Consider the following 27,276-nt stretch of genomic DNA (forward strand, 5'->3'; position numbering starts at 1 on the left):
TGCCATTTGCAATGACGTGGATGGAACTGGAGGGTACTATGCTGAGCAAACTAAGTCAATCAGAGAAAGACATGTATCATATGACTTCACTGATAGGAGGAATTCTTAATCTCAGGAAACAAACTGAGGGTTGCTGGAGTGGTGGGGGGTGGGAGGGATGGGGTGGCTGGGTGATGGACATTGGGGAGGGTATGTGCTATGGTGAGCGCTGTGAATTGTGCAAGACTGTTGAATCACAGACCTGTACCTCTGAAACAAATAATACATTATATGTTAAAAAAAAAAAAGGAAGATAGTAGGAAGGGAAAAATGAAGCGGGGGAATCGGAGGGGGAGACAAACCATGAGAAACTATGGACTCTGAGAAACAAACTGGGGATTCTGGAGGGAGGGGGGTGGGGGAATGGGTTAGCCTGGTGATGGGTATTAAAGAGGGCACATTCTGCATGGAGCACTGGGTGTTATACGCAAACAATGAATCATGGAACACTACATCAAAAACTAATGATGTAATGTATGGTGATTAACGTAACGTAATAAAAAAAAATTAAAATTTGAGATAACTCAGTGGTTTTCTAGGTCCTGTATTAACTAGCTTTGTGACCTTCAGCATGTGATTCATCTTCCCTAGGCTTCCATTTTTTTCTTTCAGTTAAACAAAAAAGAGGTGTTTTTGCTCTTATTTATATTATGCTCAGCTTCCAAATGCCCACAGTTTTAACATAGTTAGGTATATGTGTATACATAACATATGGAAGAGTTAAAAATACATAGTACGTATTTAATACAAGTATAAACACCCTATCCAGATTTATCATTTCGCTAGTCTACTGTGATACACTAGTTGAGGGTTCATCCTGTTTTATGTTTCATATAATGCACTTAACCAACACAGAAGTTTGTCTTAAAAGTTTTTCAGAAAAACTTATTTTGAGTCCTCTCAACATTATTCTATATCTCCTTCCACTTTGCGTTAGTAAACAAAGAAAATTGTTTTCCTTGCAGCTGAAATTGGAATTTGGTGACTAACATAAATATGTGTAATGTCAGTCATGCTGTCAAAATCAAAAGTGTGGGAAGAACTAGAAATAATGATTAAAGGCATGAACTGATAACCGGCAATGTACACTTTCAGAGTCTCACTTAATCCTTTTATTACGGCTCTGAAATTATCCTTGATTTCAACAAAAGGATCTTGAAGTGCATTAACTTGCAAGCTCCGTGAGGACAAGATTTCTTTCTTCACTGTTTTCTCCTCAGAACCTAAAGCAGTGCCTGCATATTTTAGGTGTTTTATAAATATGTGATTAGACAATGAATTTTTCATTGAGTTTTCTGTCACAGACCATTATAGTCCACCAGGTTCTCCCCCAGTGAAAGAGAATGCTTGTCCCCCAGTATGAAGTATATTTATGAATTTTGTTTGGATAGTTTGCACTTCTCATTCTCTGCTTTGACTTTATGAAACCCCAATGGTCAGAGGGAGTTAGAGTTGAATCTCAGTTTGCTACTTTTAAACTACCTATCCTATTCCAGAGTATACTCTGAATTTGTTGAAATCTTTGAAACTAAACTGGACTTCCTTTGTAGGTTTCCTTTAATGGATGTACAATTTGAAGTCAGAAGAGGGAGAAAAGTTACTTTTATTAAATATTAAAATTTCAGGTACAGTTAAACATTTTATACAAAGGCTTCAACAACAAAAGAAAAATATAATGTTAAATAAACAGTCTCATTTTAAACCTCAGAAAGATAACAATCAGGGACGCCTGGGTGGTTCAGTCGGTTAAGCATCTGCCTTTGGCTCAGGTCATGATCCCAGGGTCCTGGGATCGAGTCCCGCTTTGGGCTCCAGTCCCGCTTCGGGCTCCTTGCTTATGGGGAGCCTGTTTCTCCCTCTGCCTGCCACTCCCCCTGCTTGTGCACTCTCTCTCTCTCTTTGATAAATAAATAAAATCTTTTAAAAAAATCAAATCTAGCTTCTTTACTCAGAATATTTTGAAGATCACTAAAATTATGAAGATAAAGCAGAGATTTTTGTTAGGAGTCTGCTAAAATAGCCTCTTAATAATATGACTAAAACATTGTACACTTCGATAACAGATATACACTTCCATGTTTTCCAAATTGTACATGGGATTTATACAAATAGTCTTTGATAAGCTGTAAAAAGTGAGCACCTACTTTTCTTTTTTTAAAAAAAGTTTTTATTTAAATTCCAGTTAACATAGAGTGTAATGTTAGTTTCAGGTGTACAATTTAGTGATTCAACACTTCTGTACAACACCTGGTGTTCATCATAAGTGCCCTCCTTAATTCCCATCACCTATTTAGCCCATCCTTTCTCCCACCTCCCCTCTCATAAGCATCAGTTTGTTCTCTATATTTAAGAATCTCTTTCTTGGTTTACTGTCTTTTTCCCCACTATGTTTGTATTGTTTCTTAAATTCCACATATTAGTCAAATCATATAGTACATGTCTTTCTCGGACTGATTTTTTCAGTTAGCATAACACTCTAGCTCCATCCATGTCATTGCAAATGGCAAGATTTCATTCTTTTATATGACTAATATTCTATTGTATATTTATAACACATCTTCTTTATCCATTCATCAGTCAATGGACATTTGGGCTCTTTCCATAATTTGGCTATTGTTGATAATTCTACTATACACATCAGGTGCATGTATCTCTTTGAGTTAGTATTTTTGAATCTTTTGGGTAAATACCTAGTCGTGCAATTGCTGGGTCATAGGGTAGTTCTATTTTTAACTTTTTGAGGACCCTCCATACTGTTCCTCAGAGTGGCTACACCAGTTTGCATTCCCACCAACAGTGTAAGAGGGTTCCCCTTTCTCTGCATCCTTGCCAACATCTGTTGTTTTTTATGTTGTTAATCTTAGCCATTCTGACAGGTATGAGGCGATACCTTTTTGTAGTTTTGATTTGTATTTCCCTAATGATGAGTGATATTCTCTTCTAGAGCAGTTTTATAAAGATTATTCTTGTTTTGCTTTATTTGGTGGGAAATATTGCTAATATAAAACATAGCAATGAACTTTTGCAAATAAATATTGGAATTTGTACATAATTCAGTATAATTTTATAAGCTTTATGCCTATTGATTCCTGAACAAGCTAATAGTACTCTTGGTATGAGGAGGTGCTAAAAGCAGATATGGTCCCTGACTCCCTGGAGCTTAATGTTCATCAGGGAGAGAAGCAAAGGCAGTCAGGTAAATTAAAGAACTGGTAGGGGTTGGGGTTACCAGCTGTAATAGCTGTATATTGCTTGGCCTTAGGTTTGATGGGGAACAAAGAGGGATATTTGAAACCTCTACCTCCATATAATTAAAAAGATCAAATTAGTCCCAGTAGCACTTAATTTTGGCAGGTACCAAATCAGAAAATAAAAAGGAAGTTAATTATTGGCTTCTGAACATCAAAATTACCATTAATAACTTATAAATGGTGTTAAAAACTAACCATATTGACAGAATGTGACTGAAAATGCATTAAGCATGAACTATTTATCAAGCTCAAGAGGGGCAGAGTCAAAAGTGAGGCATATCAAGATAATCAAGGCAAGGATGTCGTTGATATTTCTTAAATTTTATTTTAGTTTTGCATGTTTTCTTTCAGAAAGGATAAAATTATATCCAGTATACAAAGTTGATAATTCTCTTTACTTTCATCATAGATACTTTTTTTGAAATTAACAGCATGATAATACAAATATCATAGAATTTTAGTCAATGAATCACTTTATTCAGGTTTCAGTTAAACATGCTTTGTTAGTGCCAGAGGTAATATAGACTTGTGAATTTGTTTCCTTTTTGTATCATGAATTATAAAGCTGATTAATTGGACCAATTTATTAGCTTTGGAGCCCTACAGGAAGAAAAATGCTTCATAGAAGAATGATTGCTTTAGGAAGCATAAAATTAAGCAGATGAACACATGAACAATTGAAGATCTTTTCCTTGGAACAGTGTTCATCTTCTGATTAAAGGAATCATTTAAAACTGAAAATAATGAATTGTACCCCTAGTATTTTGAAATGTTTATGTTACTTTGGTTATGGTGCTTCATTAAAATGAGGCGTAGAAAGAAAAAGGGTATTTATAGATTGTTGCAAAAGCAAATCTCTAGGGTATAATAGGGCTGGCTCTGTGTACTAGATACCACTTAATTCACATTTTTACTTTATAGATACTCAACTCAATTGTGTTACAAAATCAAACACAGAATCTTCCAGAGGCCCTTCTTAAATATACACTTAATCCTATGGGGAGGAGGGGGACTGAGATTTTGGAGAACCGAGAGCTTCTAAAGCATAGAAAGAAAAGAAAAAAAAAAAACAATATCCTAATACTTCCATAATTATTACCTCTTCCTGGCTTCCACAAACATTAGGCTCAGTCCAAATTTTCCCATACTCTCACCCTAATCTGTCATCTATATCATCTTTATGACTCTTGATATTAAAATCATAATGACCCCATCTTTTTGCCCAACCTGCTCTTTAGAAATTAGTCTTAATAAAATCCACGATGTAGGTGTAGATTACAGGAATGTAGCTGTTACAGGATTATAGTTATCAATTAATCCCACCCCCTGTTCCCCACTAGCATTGTTGCTTTATCTCTGAGGAAGGAAATGTAACATTTCTTTCCAAAACTGCCAATGCTCTTTGTCATTTTCCTCAATGATACTGTTTAAAGAATAAATAAATAACAAGGAGAAATAAGTGAGGAAAATGAGTACTAGGGAAAGAAGTGGAGTAAACAGAAATAACACTTCAGGTAATAGTCAAAACCTGCAAAACATGCTTTTGGAAGAATCTGAACTCTTGTTCAAAGACTGATTAGTTCTACCTGCTTCATGACATGCAACTCAGTCCATAAACCTTATAAAGTTTGTAGAGTATTAAAATGTTGGTAATTCACTAATTTGGGGGACATGGTATTGAATTATTGAATTATTTTTAGTCTTATAAATGAACAGGATAGATTCAGATTGCATGATGTTTGAGGACAGGAACTTTATTTTCTTCTCACTAGGCCAGCATGTTGCCTCCAACCATTTTACTTTTTTAAATACTATGTAAATAGCTCATGTTGAGTTGGTTGATTGGTTCAATTTGTGATATCCTGGTGACAACTGAAATCACATTTTCTCTCCACATCTGATGTTAACGAATAAGAAGCTAATGCATTAAAATATAAATTATGTTGCTCTCTGCTCAATAAAATATCTGCAGTTCATACTGAATTTTAGGGAAAAGTTTATCATTTGAGCCGTAATTACTTTAACTTTCTATAATTGATTTAAGCTTGGCATTGGAAAGAAACAAATAACTTTTGCAAGACAAATTTTTCAACCAGAAATTGATAGAGTAGAATGTTTCTAAGGAAGCAGTTATGTACTAAAAGCCAAGTCCACTGAAAAATCTACCCTGAGTGATTAGGTGAAACTCAATTAAGATAATGTTATTGTCTATGGCTCATTTGTCTGAGATTTCTGGTAACCAGGATCCTGATTTGGAACTAAATTGTCCATCTAAAGGTGCTAAACTGATACGCTGAGTCCCATTACCAACCTCTGCAGTATAATGGACTGTTAAATGTGAATTATGAATTTCACAATGATCAGATGATCCTTTATTGAACCTAACTTCAGTGCCTGATTTATGTTGCTGTAATTGGTGCAATTGTTGATGTTATCATTTACAACTATTTAAGAGAATTAACACATATTTATTCACAAAGCTTTGATAAATTAGTGAGAATTATTATTATTATTATTATTATTATTATTATTATTATTACCTTATAACATGGGCAACAGTGAAGATTTTGTTACAGGGAGGTAATACATTGACCAGCCCATATTGTATTTTCATTTCTCATCCTTAATGATTAAACTGGCATTCTAGTTTATACTGTAAATCCTTGGGAAGTTACTTAGTATGAACTCTTCTCCTTTCCCTACCCACCTTTATTCCCATCAGGACATGCTAACAAATAAGAAGAGTCTGGACCTATAAGTTCTAATCCATGCTAAACTGAGTATGATTTATGCCAAAATAATATCACCATGAGTTGTCTCTTTTGAGCAGCTGCTTCTCTTCCCTGATAAATCCATTAGATCTTACTCTGAAATATTTTCACTTCTCAAACACAGTCAGACCCAGCCCTTATTTCTTCATGAAATCCATGTGTGTTTTTGTTTTTAATGAAATCCATGTTTTATCATGTCTCCACTCCAACAGAAGGATGATTGATGACAATAACTGGAAAGCATATGTGAGGACAGTAAGAGCATATATTCCTCAGCCCATTCCTGTGGTAACTTTAACCCTTATGAAAACCCTCATCCCCTGGAAATTCTTCAAGTTCAGTATCTTCAAAACCCTATATAAAAACACAAAATTCTCACTCAGATGTGTTGGCAAAGAGTTCTTCAGTTATTATGACATGCAAACATAGTCAAAAATATTATTTCCACTCATTCCCCAATTCTGCTCTCCTTCTACATTTCCAAACACACCATTTCCAAACATTTTCTTTCTCTAGTGAATTTAAAAATATATAACCGTTGTGTAAGGTTTAGCTACTGGTAATATTTCCAAAGAATTTTGACAGCTATACTCACCTTTTGATAATATACATATCTTCAAAATCCTCCCATTTAAATTCTTCAAAATTAAAGATTCTAGAATTTGAGGATTCTATTTTAAATTTCAGGGCTACTCATTTTCTAATTAAATTGAATTAACTGGCACATATTACTGATTCAATATATATTATGAATGTTATTCTTCTCATCATGATTATTTAGTTTGGAAAGAGATAAAAAGTGCTTCTCACATCTGTAGTACTACTAAGGTTTGGTTGAACTAAAGCTGTCCTTCATAATATGTGTAAATTAAAAGAGGGATCTGGATTTGGCTCAGAAATGTAGAGAACTGAAAGGACCATCACTCTCTCACTTAAAAACTGTAAACAAATGATTTTCCCGATTCCAACATAAAGCTCAAGTCAGAAGGCAATCATCTCAACCCAAATCTGGAAAGAGAGCCTATAGGAAAAAAAAACATGACCCAAGAATTTGCTTACCTGACACAGACACTGTGACTTCCATATGAAGTGGTAAGAAGGATTCAGCTAAGAATGTTTTATCAAATTTCTGAATTCCAAGTGTAGGCCACAGTCAGAGTGTGAAGACTATGAAGGCTACGGATATAGGTGGATTTGTATCCCATTATATATACTTTCCTCCATGAGACTCCAGGGACTCATAAGGAAGACTGGAGGAAATGGCAAATAATAGCAACAAACCTCTTTCTTAAAATTTTAGACTTTGTGGGCCAATGTGGTCTCTGTCACAACTTCTTAACTCTTCCATTGTATCGAGAAGATAGTCATAGACTACTCATAAAGGAAAGTGACTGTGTTTAAATAAAACTTCATTTATAGGTACTTAAACTTGAATTTCATGTAATTTAATGTTCTACAAAAGATTTAATTTTTTTTTTACCCACTAAAAATTGTAAGATCATTCATAGCTCTTAGGCTAGGAAGAAACAAGCAGTGGTTAGGATTTGACCCATGGGCTATAGTTTCATAAAGTTTCTCTAACATTTGAAATACTTAATTTGTAAAAAGAAATTAATGAGGTCTCTATTAATTTTCTATTGTTGCTTTAACAAATTAACACAAGTTGAATGGCTTACAGCAACACAAACTCATCATCTCACGTTTTATATATCACAAGTCTGGGCACAGTATGGCTCACCTGGTTGTCTGTTCTGGACTTTATTGTGATGAAATAAAGGGGTTGGCAGAACTTCATTTCCTTCTGAAGTCTCTAAGGAGCAATCTTTTTTCCAGCTTATTTTAATTTTTTGCCAGAATTCAGCTTCAAGTGGTTGTAGGATATAAGTCCCTATTTCCTAACTGGATATCAGTGGAGAACTTCCCCAGTTTCTAGGGACTGCCCACATTCCCAGGCTTATGGAACCCTTCAGAACTAGTAACAGCAGATAATATTCCCTCACATCTCAAATCTCTCTTGACTCTTCTCTTCCTTATCATTCTGATGCATCTCTTCTTTCACATCTCTTCTATTACATTGTTCCAACTTCTTGCGCTTGTTAAGGCCCATGTGATTACACTGGGCCTACTTGAATATTCCAGAAAAATCTCCTTTTCTTAAAGTTGCCTGATTACCAACATTAATTCCATTAGTAAAGTCTCTTTTGCCACATAAAATAACATATGCACAAACATAACACTAGGGTTTAATGAAGATTGTAAGGTGGGGAAGGGCAAAATCCTCAAGGTCCATGCCACCATATGTTATTCTGACCAAAACGATCTAGGTGTAGAGCCTTGCCAAGTTGTTAAAAGATCCAGTCCTTTCACCTCTTCCATTTTTTACAGCACTATCTCTCTGCCTAAGGAGACATAAACATAAACATATACATACAAAAAAAGTTAACCCTGTATTAAAGTTGAGCAAGAATGCATTTATTCTTGATTTATTCAAGGATTATTCCATAATCCTTGCCAGATAGGAGGCTGCCTATTGAGCAATCCCACAAATGGGCAGCATGAATTGCATAGGTCAGGGATATAAGCAAATATTTGTGAACTCTTGTTGCAAGAAATAATTTCAATATTGTGCTGGAAATTCTAGCTAATGCGATGAGACAAGAATAGGAAATAAAAACTATACAGATTTGAAAGGAAGACATAAAACTGTCTTTGTTTACAGATGACATGATCATCTACGTAGAAAATCTGAAAGAATCAGTAAAAAAAAATCTCCTGGAACTTATAAGTGATTATAGCAAGGATACAGAATACAAGATTAATATACAAGTCCATCACTTTCCTGTATACCAGCAATGAAAAGGGAGAGTTGGAAATTAAAAACAGTATTATTTACATTAGCATAAAAAGTGAAATACTTAGGTAAAAATTTGTCAAAATATATACAAGATCTGTAGAGGAAAACTACAAAACTCTGATGAATAATATCAAAGAACTAAATAAATGGAGACGTAATCCATGTTCATGAATAGGAATGTTCAGTACTGTCAAGATATCAGTTCTTCCCAAATTGATTTATTGATTCAATGCAGTCCCCATCAAAGCCCTCATAAACAACATTAAATAAATCAGCCATAATTGCAGTGCAGTCAATACTTATAGTAGAATGATGTCTCCTAATGTCTGAAAACATCACATTATTTACTCTGTTGACCTTCAGCTAGTGTCTGTGTAAAATGCTTTGCTCTGCATGTCACAGTCTCACATACTGGTAGAAAAATATTATTTTATGTTCCAGGAAACACGTTTGCTTTTTGATGGCTTAACAGGATGCTATGCCCCTCTTCTTAGTAGTTGTACCCTGTTCCATGACCCACTAAACCCAAATTTTGTTATCCAACATTTGCCATTATAATACTTTGTGTATATTTGAGTGTGTGTGTAACATGCATAACCATGAATAGTTTATGAGACAGAAGTGTGTACATCAATTGAGATAAAATGGGTTCCCAAATATTGGTTCCCCAAACTAATTTAGTATAGTAACCACCAAATAAGGATAATCTTAAGACATATATATTATTGAGCTCTACAAATGAAATTTATTTTTTTTTAAAGATTTTATTTATTTTTTTTATTTTAGAGATAGACAGTGCATGCAAGGGGAGGTGAGGAGCAGAGGGGGAGGGAGAAGAAGGGGGAAAGACTCTCAAGCAGACTCCACACTGAGCACAGAGCCAGATGTGGGGCTCAATCCCATGACTCTGAGATCATGACCTCAGCCAAAACCAAGAGTCAGATGCTTAACCAACTGAGCCAGCCAGGCACCCTAGAATTTATGTTTTTTAAGTGATAGGTGATGCCTAGGTAAGTGTACTTATCTTTAAAGCTTTCTAGGTGATTCTAAAGTCATCCAGATTGGAACCACTGTTCCAGGTCTTCTCCTTCTAACTTTAAAGGATATACAAATGCTTGGTGCCACAATCCAGGGTCTTTTATTTTTCCTGAATATAGTTTCAATTTTCTACTGACAATGTGAAGTGACCAACAACAAATGGACTGAAAAGTTTTAAATAAACAAATCAACCAACCTCAGTTTTTCCTTTTTTTAGTTGTAAAAGACTTATAAGTAATCCATTAAAACAGTCTCCATATTAGGCAACTGAAAATTATCAACTGCATGGATGTTTTAGTTTTTATTTATTTGCTTCAGCATTAATTGAATATAGTTGAATTATGAAATACAGATCGTATCTGCTTGACAATTGTGCTCATAAGAAAACTGAGTGTTATTAAACATGATGTTGGGAAGATGTATCCATAGTCTATCTGGGGTCTATTCAGTTCATAAAGGCAAAGCTGATAGTTGACAAAATCACGAAGTAGATGAAATGTGTCTTTGACACTCATTTATTTCCTGGATCATTACACCTCCATCGCCACCTAAGCCTAACATTTTCCAGATGCTTATCACCTTTACATGTGGTTTTGCCTTCTCATCTGTCATTGTTTCCCTAAGTTGAGAACTATCCAAACCCAACAACGGGACTTCAGAATATTGAAAGGGAGAATCTGAAAAAAAACTATGCCATAATCATGAGATTTTAGGTCCCCAAATGCCAGGGACAGGATGTGGCAATTACAGAGGTTAAAGTTTCTATTCACACAGCTTCTATTATACCAGTATTCTTAAATTTTTATTCCACAATTTTTTAACATTTATGTTTTAGAGGTTTTTTTTCTTAATTTTTCTTAACTTTTGGTGCTTTTAGTGGTTTCTGGCTAATTAAATCAGTGTACAAAACAAATTGTGATAAAAATATAAAAATAGCCTCTTATTTATTGGGAAAATTATTAATTATTGTCTAATTATTGTTTAGAAGATTCAGAACTGTTAAATTGTCAACCCCCCCAAATTTATTTATATATTATATGCCATCCAAATCAAAATCCAAGAATGATATTTTGTAAGAAATGGAGTTGATGCTAAAATTTATATGGAAATACAAAACCAGACTGGTCATCTTGAAAAGGAAGAGCCAAGTTGGAGGATTCATATTTTTCAATCTCAAAAGTTACTCTAAATCTTTATTAATCAAGACAGCTGGAGGCATTGCCATGAAGATAAACAAATACATCAATAGAACATAATTGATATTCCAGAAATATGCCCAAAGAAATATTCTAATTAATTTTCAAAGAAATAGTTAAAACTAACTCAATGGGAAAATATTAATTTTTTTCAGCAAATGCTGATGAGACAATTTGATTCCACATGGGAAAAAAGAAAACCATGGAACCCTACATAAAATCATCCATAGAAAGTAATTTGAATTGGATTACATACACCTAAAAGTAAATGCTAAGTCTATAAAGCTTCCAGAAGAAAACATAAAAGTATGTCTTTGTGACTTGCAGTAAATAGCAATTTTTGGGAAAGGCACAAATAGCAGTAAACATAAAAAGAAAAATGTAAATTGGGCTTAATCAAAATTAAAGGGCTTAATCAAAATTAAAAATTTCTGTTCTTTGAAAGGCATTAAGAAAATGCACAGGTGAGACATAGACTGGAAGAAAATATTCAAAAGTCATGTATCTGATAAGTGACTTTATCCAAAATATATAAAGAACTTCCACTGTTCAATAATAAAAGACAAAGAGTTCTGTAAAAATGGGGGGGGGGAAATTTGGAAGTACACTTCAAAAAGAAAATATAAGCATAAACAATAAACATATGATAGGTGTTCAACATCACTAATCATCTTGGTAATGCAAAATAAAACCACAGTAAGATTCCACCTTGCAGTTAATATAAATGCTAAAAGTAGAGTCAGGGGAAAGGGAGAGATCTCATATTGTAGAAGATATGGAATAATTAGAACTGGAATGTGAAATGGTACAACTATTGGAAAACAGTTTGATAGTTTCTAATAAAATTACACATGAACCTACCCTACAACTGAGGAATTGAACTCATACATATTTATACAAAGTAATTGAAAACCCGAGTTCACAAGAAACTTATACAGAAATATTCATAGCAACTTTATTTATAATAGCCAACAACTAGAAACAACGAAATGTCTATCAATGGGTGAATAAATAAATTGTTGTGTACCGATACAGTGGAGTACTAACTCAGTGATAAAAAGGAATGAGCGACTTACTGATTTGTGCAGCAACATGGATAAATCTAAAAACGTGTTAAAGAAAAATACCGGACATAAAAGAGGACATATTGCATGATGTAATTTACATGAAGTTCTAGAGCTGGTAAAGAGGATTTACTGGGATAAAGAGCAGAAATGATTTTTTTTTTTTTCAGTTAACTTTAAAGGAACAGTAGAGAATTTTCTGGAAGGGATTTCCATGCTCTGTATCTTGACTGGATTAGTATTATATGGTGTATTTACTTGTCAAAACTCAAATAACCATATACTTAAAATCTGTGCATTTCATTATAGATACATTATTCCTCAAAAACTCTCGTCTCTACCAACGGGAAAAAAAATCAATATTTTGATTGTTTCTGAATGTAAACATCTGCACCAATGCTCTGAAACTGTCTTCAAACTCTTAATTGCCTGTGTGCTATTTAGTGTCTCCCCTGCTCAGAAGACACTGAAATGGAAATGCTTACTTTCCCTCACCAACCCAAGACCTTAAAACAGTCAGTACCAGGGTCTACACCACTCTTTGGCCTCAGCATCCCCCAGGCCAAAAGGCTTTATCTGGTTCTTTGAAGACTAGAATACTTCACTTGTGTGTGGAGCCTGGGTGGGACTGGGCGTGAGGGGGTGGGGGGGCGTTCTCTGTGACTAAGGAGACAGTTCTATTGTGAGAACGATGCCTGGTGACAATCCCCTCCTTGTCTCCCCATTTTTTTTATTTGTTCCATATGTTACCTGCTCGCTACTCCTAGGGCTGGTGGGCCACAGGTCTTTGAAAGGGAAAGTTTTGTTCCTTCACTGGCAGAAGTATTGACTTTTCCCACAAGAGGCTGGGACAAATAAAATGGGCTCAGTTTCCCCAAGGGTCCGATTCTTGGGCAGGAAATGCAAAAAGCTGGAGTGTCTGTCCTTGGCCCCCACAAGTGACCTGCAGTAGGACCAACCTGACACGGGCAGCGCCCCTGGCTCGGGTCACTCCCACTCCCGGACTCACCTGGTGCTGAGGCCCAGCGCCAGCAGCGGAGGCAGCGGGAAGTGCGCGGGGCTGCACTGCACGCGGGTCCCCTGCCGGGATCCTCCTTCCCCCGCTGCCTCCGCTCTCCCCACTCCTCCGGGTCCTGTCGCTCCGCGGCGCCCGGCTCTGTCACTGGCCGCTGCCAGCCCTCTCCTGCGGTGGGCAGACAGGGATGGACGGACGGACAGGCCCCGCTGGAGGGGGAAGTGAGCGCCGAGAGGCGAGCCCTGCCCGGGACCGTCCCGCGCCGCTGCTCCCGAGGCTGGAGGGCCCGTTGTCACTCGCGCAGGCGGCGGCGCGGGGGGGGGGGGGGGGGGGGGCGGCGATGGCCCCGCGCTCGGGTCTGCGTGTGGCGCACCCAGCCCAGGGGCCCCATTGATTCCCGCTTCTCTAGATGATGGGGAGGGGAAGGGGAGAGGAGAGAAATCTAACCTGCCAGTAAAACCCACTTGTTAACCTGGAAGGAGGTGAGACTGGGAAAGACTAGCAAAGGTTTAGAGTGGCAGGCAGGTGTCCCTCACCTGATTAACAAGCGTTCGGAAGAATGGTGGGATTGGAAGGGCAAAGATTTTGTTGTGTTTTTTAAATTGCCCAAGAGAAGGGAGACCTCAATCAGTTGTTTAATGATGATGTCCAGAATGCTGGAGAGGCCAAGTTTCCAGAGAGAAGAGGAGCTTGAGAGGTCAAGAGTCCTTCTGAGGTTGCTTTTCTCTAGGGGCATTTGTTGATTTTGCGTCTGGGCTTCAGCAGAAGGCCGAGAATCTAGGCTTTATGCAAGCAGAGGAATACTGGTAGACAAGAGAAATAGCAAAATTTTAGCAGTCTTGCTGGATTGGGGTGACGAATTGCAGGCTTACAGGGCCTCAGATACACAGCCAATTATTGATGCTTCAAGACATTTTCTGCATTCTCAACCTGCCTTGGGTGGAAGACTATAGTGCTAATTTGAAAATCTCTGGAATGCAGAAATTCAGTGCATTGAGGACGCAAATATTTGAGCTTAGGACTTCAGGGGAGGGGCCCTGGTGATATATCAGTCTCTCTGTTAAAAGTCTTAGAAGGCTGTCCTCTAAGAGGAAGGGCAAACCAGAGGTAGAATCTCACATAGAAAGCCGTTCACACTGAACTCAGTTCCTGATGGGTATGAAGTGATCTCCACTCAATGGAGAAACATGAATGCACTTAAGGAAAAATTACGGATATTTTAGGACCCAGCAGGGTGGCCTGAATATTTAGCCAGAATAGACCTGCCCTCATAAGCAGGAAAGCCTAGCTTCCACTGATCTCAATTTCTAATTGATTAAGATGGATCAGGATTTCATGTGACTCTTCAAACTTAAATACAATCTCAGTAGTTCTCAAATTATCTATTTTTTCCATATTTAATGTGCAGTGCTAAAAGAGAGGACAAAAATAAATAGAAACAAACCCATAGAGTATGACCCCAACATTTCTACATCATGACCTGACAGCAGAGTGGCACAACATTGAGCTTCCAGGCTTATTGTGTCTTAGAAGTCCAAGATTTCTTCACGCATTGTGTTCCTACTAATTACACTGAGTTGAAGTAGATAAGGTAGAATCCCATAGTGCCTGTGATGAGGTTTGAAGTGAAAGAATTCTTGAGACCTCGTCAGTGCAAAAGGGTGGTTTTATTAAAGCACGGGGCCAGGACCCGTGGGCAGAAAGCTGCACTGGGGTCATGAGGCGTGGCCTGTAATATGCTTTCAAGTTGGGAGGTGGTTAGGGATAGCGTAAGTCTCTGTGGAATTTTGGAAACAAGGTTTCCAGAATCTTGAAGGAACTAGCTATTGTTAGGAAAAGGTCATTTATTAACGTCTAAGAAAACCTTAGTCATGAGACCCTTTGGATATTGGTGGGTCATATGCTTGGAGGATGATTGCCAACATATATCTTGGGGGGTAGAGATAAAGGAAGTTCCCAAAGGAATTTTTGTATGTTAAAGTAGACTAACAGGATCCTGGGGGGTTGAGATAATGTTAAGATAAGATTGCCTTTTGCCCTTAGCTAAGTATTAACATCAAGTTAGCTTAGTTCCTAGAGGAATGTCACTGTGTTTCAAGGACTTGTGAATGGGCTGTATGTAGTAAGGAAATTAAATTTTTTCTTTTGCCTTTGTTTCCCACATCACCTGCAGTGGTTGCTCTTAGTTGTGAAATTTGCAGAAGGAGAGCTCCTACTAGAAACGAAAAGGATAAAAAGATATCTTATAAAAATAACAATATTATTTTCAGCGTAGGAGATACAAGGGATAAGAGAAGAGGACATATTTTTTGTAGGGCTTTCTTGTTTTTGTATACTAACATCCTTCTACTTGCAATTATCTGATACTCCAGGCCATTAAGTATCTGTCTCTTAAACAAATCCTCCACATTGACATCACGAAACAATCGCAGACAGAAACAGGTCCCCACAAAGATGATATTTAGCTGCAAAACATTTTGACACTCAGTTTTTAAAGTCATATCAACTAGATAAATTTAACTGACAGTAATTTTTTTATTATTATTTTAAATCCCTCCACTGAAAAAGTATCAGTTAGCATTCTTGGGCATCATTACATTATTAACTCACAAAGTGTAGATCAGGTGTACTAAAATTTAAGGGAATGGCAGAGTTTGTTTTTTGTGTCTGACTAGATTCACACCCTCCAAGAAAATAATTTCAGCATTAAATAATGGCACATAGGGGCGCTTGGGTGGCTCAGGTGGTTAAGCGGCTGCCTTCAGCTCAGGTCATGCAGGGTCCTGGGATGGAGCCCTGCATGGTGTCAGGCTCCCTGCTCAGTGGGGAGCTTGCTTTTCCCTCTTTCACTCCCCCTGCTTGTACTCTCTCTCTCTAAATAAAATCTTAAAAAAATTAAAAATTAAAAAAATAAATAATGGCACATAATATTAATATTAATTTGCATGTATTAAATATCCAAAAATATAGTGTCATACTCTGGAATAAGTCTTTGAACATACAGGTATTTATATCTACTTATATCTACAGCCTGTATCTGATCCATCCTTGCTATTCTTTTGGCTGATCTTGCCGTAGAAAGGATGGAACTGGGGCGCCTGGGTGGCTCAGTCGTTAAGCATCTGCCTTCGGCTCAGGTCATGATCCCAGGGTCCTGGGATCGAGCCCCACATCGGGCTCCCTGCGCTGCGGGAAGCCTGCTTCTCCCTGTCCCACTCCCCCTGCTTGTGTTCCTTCTCTCGCTATCTCTCTCTGTCATATAAATAAATCTTTAAAAAAAAAAAAAAAGAAAGAAAGAAAAAAAAAAAAGGATGGAACTGTCAAAAGGGAAAGAATTTTCCTAGCTATGTTGAATATAAATGTAGCTAATACTCTCTTACTTTTGAGTAAAAGCTCAGTAATGACAATGAAACTATTATAGACTGAGAACTACTGACTAGGGGTCAAAGAAATGTATATTATTATACTAAATAGCACCTACTAAACCCTGTGTCTCGCTTTATCTCTAAAATGGAGAAAAAAAAATTCATGACGATAGAAACACTTTGGATCTTTTTCACATTATATCATATTACATTATATATAAATGTTATACATACACAAATATATAAATATATAACAAATAATATATAAGACATATATAATATGTATATTATTTGTCATTAAAATCATGCTGTTTTGTAAGATTTTTCTTTACTTTGTGAAACTCAGGAAAAGGGGCCACCAGTCAGTGCAGAAACCCTAATGAAGCTGGTGGAACACGTGGTGCGCGCCTTCCCGAGCCGGGGTCCCTAATTTGCATAAAATGTTTTGTGGGCTCCATGGTAATGCTGTTGTTGAACCAGTGTTGAGGACAAGGTTATCTTTACACATGGGACGTGAACCTGGATTGACGCGAAAGACAACACAATCATTGCTGCTGTCCATCATCTGGGGAAGAGGCTCTATTTCATACTTAATAACAGATCGAGAAAACCAGTCTAAAGATTAGGCAGGGTTAGGGGTTGTGATTTCATTATGTGGGTGAGTCTCTTTCCTTCCCTTGGATGACTGTAGAATGGGTTAGCAAGATAGTTGCTATCCCAACAATCCCGAACAAGATAATTGGGATGAGATCATAAATATTTACCATGTTAATGACATGATGCTTCCTTGTGACTACTGTAATCTTGGCATCTCAGGAAATATTTCTGATAGATGCCATTCCCATTGTGCCTCCTAATGCTTGCAAACCAGTAAAGTCAGAGGAATGCAAATTAAAGGAAGAGAATATCACAACAATATGATCAGGGGTTCGAAGTAATCACACTGTCGGATCTCCTTCTCTACCAACACACTGACCACGTTTCATCAGTTTCTTTATTTGTAATGGAATGAATAAAACTGATCAGTGAATTCCAAACATTTGTTTTCAGAAGAGGGCTCTATTAAAGTTAGTGCCCATACAGAATTGCTATGTAAAACACAGACAAAAGTAAAGTTGTTTTTTTGAATCATATGTGAAAGCAATGAGGCTTGATTTGTACCATTAAAGAAACAGGAACAATAGTCAAAATCTAATAGAAATAAAACACCATGTTCTAAGAATTTCATAGGCAAATTTTTCTATGTGTTCAGGGCATAGAAAGCCCTATTTATATTCAAGATGATAGGAAAAGAGAGAAGGATCCTACACATATTTTATAAAACATAAAATCTTTATATCAACTTGCCCCTACAGAAGAATGTAAGAAAGTAAAATGAGAGATAAATAACATACTGAGAATAATTGTAAAAATCCTAAATAAAATCCTAAAATAAAATTGGAAAAATCCTATTAAAAGGAATTTTTTTTAAAGATTTTTATTTATTTATTTGAGAGAGAGAGACACAGCGAGAGAGGGAACACAAGCAGGGGCAGAGGGAGAGGGAAAAGCAGGCTTCCCGTGGAGCAGGGAGCCCGACGCGGGGCTCGATCCCAGGACCCTGGGATCATGACCTGAGCCGAAGGCAGACGCTTAACGACTGAGCCACCCAGGCTCCCCTAAAAGGAATTTTATGGTGTTATACATAGAACACATACACACACACAAAGTATGATTTATCTACAGATCATAAACTTTGGTAAATAAAGTGTTGGTGAAAGGGAACTAGGGAAATAGGGGTTCTCACCAATGTTGTGTATATACATTGGTGAAGTAACTTTGTAGGAAAATTTGTCAACATGCATTTCAAAAATGCACAGTGTACTGACCTAATGACCACTCCTTATAAATATCCCTACCTTTGTGAACTTATATAAATAAGGATATTCAGGGGCACCTGGGTGGCTCAGGTGGTTAAGCATCGGACTCCTTGTTTCAGTTCAGGTCGTGATCTCAGTGTTGTGAGATGCAGCCCCGCATTGGGCTCCACGGAACTCAGCATGGAGTCTGCTTGAGGATTTTCTGCCTCTCCCTCTGCCTCTCCCCCTGCTTGCATGTGCTCTCTCTCTCTCTCTCTCTCCAAATGAATAAACAAGATCCTTTAAAAAATTTAAAAAAAAATAGAATAGGGATATTCACTGCAATGTTATTGTAGTAGCAAAAAATTGGAAACCATCTAAATATTATTTAGTAGCAGAGTTATTAAGTAATTTATGAAAAATATGTCTAATAGAATTCTATGCAACTGATACAGATATCCATTAGGCTTCAATGAACAACATACAGTTCCCCTTGCCTGTTGGCACCAGCATAAGGTGCGCTGTAACATCCCAGTTAAGAACTTTAACTCCAACATGGAAAATCTTCCAAGCACACCTGGCATTTACTAATTAATTAACATTATGAACGTTTTGTTAGAATATTTATGAGGCTGAGACTGAGGCTAGATTTATGGGAACACAAATCCTTCTCCTGTGTTCTTGCTTTTCTATTTTAAAAGCTTTTATTTAAAAAGCTTTCTACTTTCACTTTTGAAGAGCAAATGTCAGTCAAATATCTACAAATAACCGGCTCAAAGAATAAGATTCCCTGAAGCTCTTATTTAGAATGTACTGCCCCTCCATATTGATTCTGTCTGTAAATAAAACGGTCTTCAGTACAAGAATGGATCAATCACAAAAATCTTTGAACTGCCTGGCTTTATGTTGTTCAAAAAATGTATCAAATTACAATTGTTCAGTTAGAATCGATCTCTCCCAAGTCTGTACCTGCAGTGTAGCTTCCAAGTGAGAGTGTGATGGCCTTGATGGAACGTGCTTTTCTTATAACTTTTCAAATCTCCCATCGATTCATATGGCCCTAAAGAATACATATATCTATATAGATATAGATATAGATATCCCCATGTATGCATGCATATGTGTGTATGTGTATGCAACTAAATTGATTTTTAATGTTCAAAGGAAATTTGGGATATAGATTTCCCATAGCCATTTTGTCTTATTTCTGACCGTATAGCAAAAGTCTTCTGAGTATCTGTTTTTATTTAATAAATTAAAAGAGAAACTGCCATTTCTTTGCACGTCTATGATGTTTCAGGCCAGCACTGAGAGACTGATACACATTATGTTATTTAATTTTCCTGGCAACGCTATGGAGTAGATCTTACTATCTTTAGTTTGTAGTGGAGGAGATAGAAGCTCAGAGAGGTTAAGTATATTATGCTCAAACTCATATAGCTAATAATTGTTACTGCTGGGATTCAAAACTATTTTTATGATTAAAAACTTTAGCCAACAGGGGAGCCTGGGTAGCTCAGTCGTTAAGTGTCTGCCTTCGGCTCAAGTCATGATCCCAGCATCCTCCGAGCCCCGTATCGGGCTCGGGCTCTCTGCTCGGCGGGAAGCCTGCTTCTCCCTCTCCCACTCCCCCTGCTTGTGTTCCCGCTCTCGCTATCTCTCTCTCTCTGTCAAATAAATAAATAAAATCTTAAAAAATAAATAAATAAAATAAAAAATAAAAACTTTATCCAACATACCTTAAAAAAAGGTGGATGTGACATAATTGTATTTACTTTATCTCTACCGCTTAAAATACTTTTAATTCTGGGGGCACCTGGATAGCTCAGTCGGTTAAGCATCCAACTTTTGATTTCAGTTCAGGTGTTGGTCTCAGGGTCGTGGGATGGAGCCTGAAGTAGGGCTCCGCGTTCAGCAAAGGTGTCTGCTTGGGATTCTTTCTTTGCCTCCCTCTGCCCCTTGCCCCCCCCCCTCAAATAAATAAATAAATCTTAAAAAAAAAAATACTTTTAATTCTGGTAAGGCAGGTTATTAGCTTCCCAGGTTATGAACCATTATGCACTTGCCACCTAATTATGGCAATTTTATTTTCTAGACTTCCAAAGTATGTTTTCTTGCTATATCCAGAAGCTTCCAAATCAATCACAAACATCTTAGAGAGAGAGAAAAACTCTTCTACTTCTCAAGTTAATCAAGCCCTCTGTGTTCCTAGAACTGCCTGTCCTTACCAAGTTCATTCCCAGAATCATTTGCAGTCAGTTGCTGTGAAATTAAAGATGGAGGTCTAATTATGAAAATAATGGAAATGTGCATGCATTTACCAAGTACATATTTAACACAGGATGGGTATATATGTATATATATATACACAAACATATATAAATATATGTATATATTTATATATATAAAAATATAAAATATATTTTTATATTGCCTCCTAAAAAGTAATCTGTTTAAATTTTTTATGGGTAAACATCCTAATAAAGTTTCAGATTGTTCTGACATATCATGAGTAATTAATATTATAATTCCATTCCTATTGTTTGGAAGATCAGAGTAAAACTAGCAAAGCTAGTAGTTTTTAAAAAGGCAGATGAGACAAATGTATCATTAATAAATGGTAAGGTTAAAGTATAATTTACTGTATAAAAATTAAGTTTAGGGCACCTGGGTGGCTCAGTCAGTTAAGCCTCTGCCTTCGGCTCACGGTCCTGGGATGAAGTCCTGCATCAGGCTCCCTGCTCAGGAGGAAGTCTGCTTGTCCATCTCCCTCTGTCCCTGCTCATGCTCTCTCTCTCTCACATAAATAAGTAAAATCTAAAATAAATAAATAAATATAAAAATTAAGTTTAAATGAACTATTTAACTAGAATTTATATATATGCATGTTATGTATACATATATATAAGTATATAATATAGTGAGAATTTAAGATTGCAGTGTGTGTGGAGGGGTTTGAGGTTAATCTCTTCTCACTTATCTTTTTCTCTATTTGACTCCTGTTTTAAAAATTTGTTGGAACTAATGAAAATAAACTTCTAGTTACAATGGTGATAAATCTATCCGCTAAGACAACTTTTTCTTTTGGGGAATTTTTTTCTGTTTTGGATTTTCCAATCATTAATTACCATCCAGAAATGGGGAAATTCAAGAAAATAAAGTAACAGAACAAATAGAGCCCTAACAGGACACCTGTGGAGCCCCCAGACTCGCAGCCATGTCTCAGCAGTCCGGCTCTGCTCGGATTCCTGCCCAGGGACCAGCAGAACTGATTGTGCCACTTTGTCCTGAGAGTGGGCTTAGCTGGGCCAATCCACTTAGCAAGGTCCCTTCGACCTTGCTATTTCCATGTTTGGGGGAAGAACTAACAACCTAGGCCTGTGTACCTCAGTGCACGGCAATCACCATTCACGAGGACTGGCTCAGGGTGGTCACTGAGGTCCACCAAGCAGGTGTGAAGCCAGAGATTTCTGTTCAAAGGATATAGTAGGGAATCTTGCAGTCCCTCAGCGTATGGACAATGAAGTATGTTGCTTCAGAAGCTGAAAGCAACCATCATGATAACAAAAGAGCAAACCTTAGCATAATCTGACACTGATGAAAACGAGGAGAGAGAAAGAAACCAACTGGGTCCTTGCTGATTTCGGTGAGTTGTGGAAACAGATTCTGAAGTCCATCTCCTCCTTGCACTTGAGACCTTCTATTCTGTTACATCTACTGAGAGTAGGAGGTTACTGTATCTCAGCAGAAGGAAAAAAAAATTATTCTTGTTTACAAAAGCATCGCAAAGCACTAATTCACAGAGTTTTCATTATATCAAGGTGATTGATGTTATTTAATTGACTTTAACAGTGCATCTTCTATTGATTTTCTTCTTGATGCTTTGCAGTACAAAACTTGACAAGTGGCAGCTTTTTTTTTTTTTTTTTCCAAATTAGGTTGTTGAAGATGGTGATGAAATTCACAAATGGTTTTTCCACCTTGATTAAGTAGGGGAGATATGCCCGAGGCCAGCTTCCTGCCAATCACTCCCACTACACTCAGCTGAAAGCAACCTCCTCTCAAGACAGTCTTGCCAGCCTGAAAATCACCACCAGCGCTAAGTTCAGTTGTGTGGATTCATGACAAAATACTGATTGAGAGGGGTCGAATGCCTACTTACTTAGAAGGAAAGCCAGGCATAAGCCAAGGTGAACCGGACAAAATAAAGTGAAGTAGACAGTGAGGCCATAATTCACCTTAAAAACAGGTTAAAGGAAGCGAAGCTAAAGGCAGAGAATGACTGTGTTGTTCCCTGAAGACACAACACCAGGACAAGGAGGAGGACACAGGAAGGAACAAGAGGCCATGAAAATGTCAAAATATCAGATTCATCATATGAGATGGAATTAGAATTGTGAAAATTAAGCCACATCAGGCTTTCAAGAACCAAGTCCAAAAACAGATGAAAAATCTAAGTCGTTATATTCATAAAAATACATATATAATATATATATATTATATATATTCATATATATTTATATATGAATTTGCCAATCACATTGTGCCACACAGTCATCACACAGTCCTTTTTCAGGGGACCTCAGCCCCACACCTGCCATTATGTTTTTGAGGTTGAGGGTTTAATATGTGGTATTCTATTCGCAGTATCTAATTCCCATGCCACATTCACTCTCCCTCCCTCCCTCCGTCCAGCCCTGCCTTCCTTCCTTCCTTCCTTCCTTCCTTCCCTCTATCTCTTTACTTTTGCCTAAGTTTTCTGTCTGAATTTGGCATTTCCTTTCACCCATTTAGTTGCGATGGCACTGGATCAGACATTGATTAAGGTGACCAAGGGAATGAAGAGGGGCAGTATTATATGTATCAGGATAAGCTGCATTGTTTATAATTTTGAAAGAATTTCTTCTCTGAACACACATTCTGAACATTCCCGAGGGAGTGCTTGTCTGTCTCATTAACAATCATTGACTCGAGGACCTGCGCGCCGCCTCGCCTGGCCTGCCGTGCCCCTCGCCGCCGCCATGCTCTCCGTCCGCGTCCCGCTCGCCACCATCGTGGACCCCCAGCAGCAGTTGCTCCAGCTCTCGCCCCTCAAGGGGCTCAGCCTGGCGGACGAGGAGAACAGTCCCCCGAGTCTCAGCGGGACCCGCGTGCTGGCCGGCAAGACGGCCAGGAGGACCTTCCAGGAGCCCGCCGAGCCGAAAGCTAAGGTGCTTGGCCCCCGCGTGGAGGACGAGCCACTACTGAGAGAAAACCCTCGTCGCTTTGTCATCTTCCCTGTCGAGTACCATGATATTTGGCAGATGTATAAGAAAGCTGAGGCTTCCTTTTGGACAGCTGAAGAGGTGGATCTTTCCAAGGACATTCAGCACCGGGAATCCCTGAAGCCTGAGGAGAGAGACTTTGTATCCCGCGTTCTGGCTTTCTTTGCGCCGAGTGATGGCATAGTAAATGAAAACTTGGTGGAGCGGTTTAGCCAAGAAGTTCAGATTACAGAAGCCCGCTGTTTCTGCGGCTTCCAAATTGCCATGGAAAACGTCCATTCTGAGATGTACAGTCTCCTCATTGACACTTACGTTAAAGATTCCGAAGAAAGGGAATTTCTCTTCAACGCCATCGAGACAATGCCTTGTGTAAAGAAGAAGGCAGACTGGGCCTTGCATCGGACTGGGGACAAAGAGGCTACCTACGGGGAACGGGTTGTGGACTTTGCTGCTGTGGAAGGAATCTTCTTTTCTGGTTCTTTTGCGACGATATTGTGGCTCAAGAAACGCGACCTGATGCCTGGCCTCACGTTTTCCAATGAACTTATTAGCAGAGATGAGGGTTTACACTGTGACTTTGCCTGCCTGATGTTCAAACACCTGGTCCACAAACCTTCCAAGCAGAGAGTGAAGGAAATAATTATTAATGCCGTTCGGATAGAGCAGGGGCTCCTCACGGAGACCTTGCCCGTGAAGCTCATTGGGATGAATTGCACGTTGATGAAGCAGTATATTGAGTTCGTGGCAGACCGACTTATGCTGGAGCTAGGTTTTGGCAAGGTTTTCAGAGTAGAAAATCCATTTGACTTTATGGAGAATATTTCACTGGAAGGGAAACTTCTTTGAGAAGAGAGTAGGTGAGTATCAGGATGGGAGTGATGTCAAATCCAACAGAATTCTTTTACCTTGGATGCTGACTTCTAAGAGAAATGAAGATGTGCTCTTATTTTGCTGATTTTTTTCCCCTTTCTCATCCCCCCACAAAAAAACCAGCTACTTGAAGTGTATCAAGCCAGCTACACCATGAATTATCCATAATGTTCATTAATAGTATTGGTTAAAACTGTGTAGCTACCTCATAAGCAAGCCTGTTGATTAGTGATGCTAGTCGTCTCACCTAGAAAAAAGCAGAGACAAAAGCTACTCGGATTCTTAGGAAAGACCTTGGCCGTGTTTGGCTTTTGCAGACAGGCTGGCTGTCTGTGAGTTTGCCATGGCTCTTAGTGGCAGTCAGGGCTCAACATGTGTGGACGCTGGAGTGAGTCTCATCCAGCAGGATTAATCAGTCAGTTACAACCCGAGGCCCTTGGGAGGTCTCAGCCTCCGGGTGCTTCAAAGCAGATTTTAAAGTTTACTTACTGATTTGTATATAAAACTGGCACTTTACATACAAATAAACAGAGTTTGTACTATTGAAATAAAGGCCTGATTTAACCTAATTTGGTTTCCTGCCCAAATGCAAAGCCTTCTGTTGACCACTAATGGGAGCTGGTCTGGAATTTACTAGGTGGCCAAAGTCCGTCAAACCTGTGCAGATGAAGCACGTTATTTCTATTCTTTATTTTCTAGAATGAATGGGTGTGCTCTTTGATCAACTTCAAAGTCAGCCCTGCACATACCTAGGTATTAGCTAGTTGGTGCCACAAAGAAGACAGGTTGTGGTTTGTATTTTGGAGGCCAGGTCGAGTGTCGTCGAATGAGAGCGAGGGGAAAGGAGCTTCTGACTTAAATCATTGGAGCTTGAAGTGTGATGAAGGCTGTCTGCTGGTCACCTGGGGGTGTGCGAGGGGCAGCATCCTCTTATTTTCCCCAACTTCAAGCTCTTAATGAAGATCTTTAGATCCTTAGCTATAGGATCTGAGATAATACTGTAAATTGATTTTCCAATCATCCTTGCACAAAATGCCCCACTGAGGATCTTGCTTCAATTAAGTGGGACTACCAGGACTGAAGTTGGCTCCCCGAAAAGCTGAGCATGTATTCTGATTTGGTTGAATTTGTAAGTAGGTACTGTTGACCTATTTCATTTGTATTTACTACATGTTTTTTAAATTAGAACTTTTTTTTTTTTTTACTGTGTATGTCCTTTTATATCTGTGGTTCATATTTTGAAATAATTGCCCAGTTAGTGCAATTCATGATTGAAGCAGATAGAATTCAGTGCAGTTACTTCCAGCATCTGCCTCAATCTGAGCATTTACCTTGTTGGATTCCTGACCTTCAGGAGAAAACTTGAGTTGCATGAGCTATATTAACCCATGCTCTATTCACATCGTAATTTTATTTTTTTTATTTTATTTTTTATTTTTTTTTAAAGATTTTATTTATTTATTTGACAGAGAGAGACACAGCGAGAGAGGGAACACAAGCAGGGAGAGTGGGAGAGGGAGAAGCAGGCTTCCCGCCAAGCAGGGAGCCCGATGCGGGGCTCGATCCCAGGACCCTGGGATCATGACCTGAGCTGAAGGCAGACACTTAAGGACTGAGCCACCCAGGCGCCCCTCACATCGTAATTTTAGATTCATAGTATAAAATAATATACTTAATAGAGCTAGTTTGAATCGACCTGCCTTTGTTTCCCCCTGCCTTCTCCTTTCCACCCCCAATAACAACCCAACCAGGATGTTAGGTGGAAGGTGGTGGATGATATGCACTCATCCTTTGGCTGCATTTGTTAACCTGTTGTATTGTGTTGGCTGATCACTGGCCTGTTCTATTGTCAGTTTTTTCATTTATTGTATAAATTGTCAGATAGTCAATTTAACAATTTCTGTAACAGGGGCTTTCTATCTTTTAAGTTACTGTTACCTAAAGTAAATCCGGATTATGTGGTTCTTACACTTGTGCAACACAAAAGTGAATAAACGTTTTTTGCCTCGCGTAAAAAAAAAAAGAATCATTGACTAAAGATTTTTTTTTAAGATTTTATTTATTTTTTTCACAGAGAGAGAGCACAAACAGTGAGGAGGGGCAGAGGGAGAGGGAGAAGCAGACCGCTACCCCCGCTGAGCGGGGAGCCCTATGTGGGGCTCAATCCCAGGATTCTGAGATCATGACCTGAGCCAAAGGCAGATGCTTTAGCCCCTGACTAAAGATCTTGATACATCCTGAAATGCAAATGTGACTGGGAAATGTAAATTTCTAACAAGTATAATTATATCTTAGCATGTAGAGCATATAGAGGAAAATTCCTTTGGAGCTCCTTCTGTCCCAAAGTTATCTCCAAAGAAGATAAGTCCATGAGGTCTGCATTTTAATGGGAGATAAAAGTCAGAAGTCCACATTTGTGTTATTTCTGTTCTACTTAAGAAGGTTCAGTGGTTTCTCATTCTATACAGGTAGAGCCCAGGTACTCTGCCCACCCCATACAGTGTCCGGTAGTTTTTCCTCCAGAAACTACTAAAGCAATCCTCCAAAGTTAGTTTGTGATGTTGGCACTAAAACAGCTTTTTGTCTTGTTTGATAATTATGTTTCCCCTACACATTTTTTAAAAATTCAAAACCAGTGTTAGTTTTCTCCAAAATTCTATAATATAACTAAAACAAAGGGGTGGAGGGTTTTTAAAGGCTGGGGTGGGAAG

The 27,276-nt window shown here is 38.2% G+C and overlaps 1 long non-coding RNA gene and 1 pseudogene across 2 annotated transcripts in view; both read left to right on the plus strand.

Annotated features, from left to right (window-relative positions):
* Window positions 1-27,276, plus strand: part of LOC116638129 — a 306,058-nt gene that overhangs the window by 235,967 nt on the left and 42,815 nt on the right. The gene's annotated exons all lie outside the window — the stretch shown is intronic.
* Window positions 23,404-25,973, plus strand: LOC116638126 (annotated as a pseudogene).

This window comes from Phoca vitulina, unplaced genomic scaffold, assembly GCF_004348235.1.
Source record: "Phoca vitulina isolate PV1807 unplaced genomic scaffold, GSC_HSeal_1.0 scaffold16, whole genome shotgun sequence".
Lineage (NCBI taxonomy): Eukaryota > Metazoa > Chordata > Mammalia > Carnivora > Phocidae > Phoca > Phoca vitulina.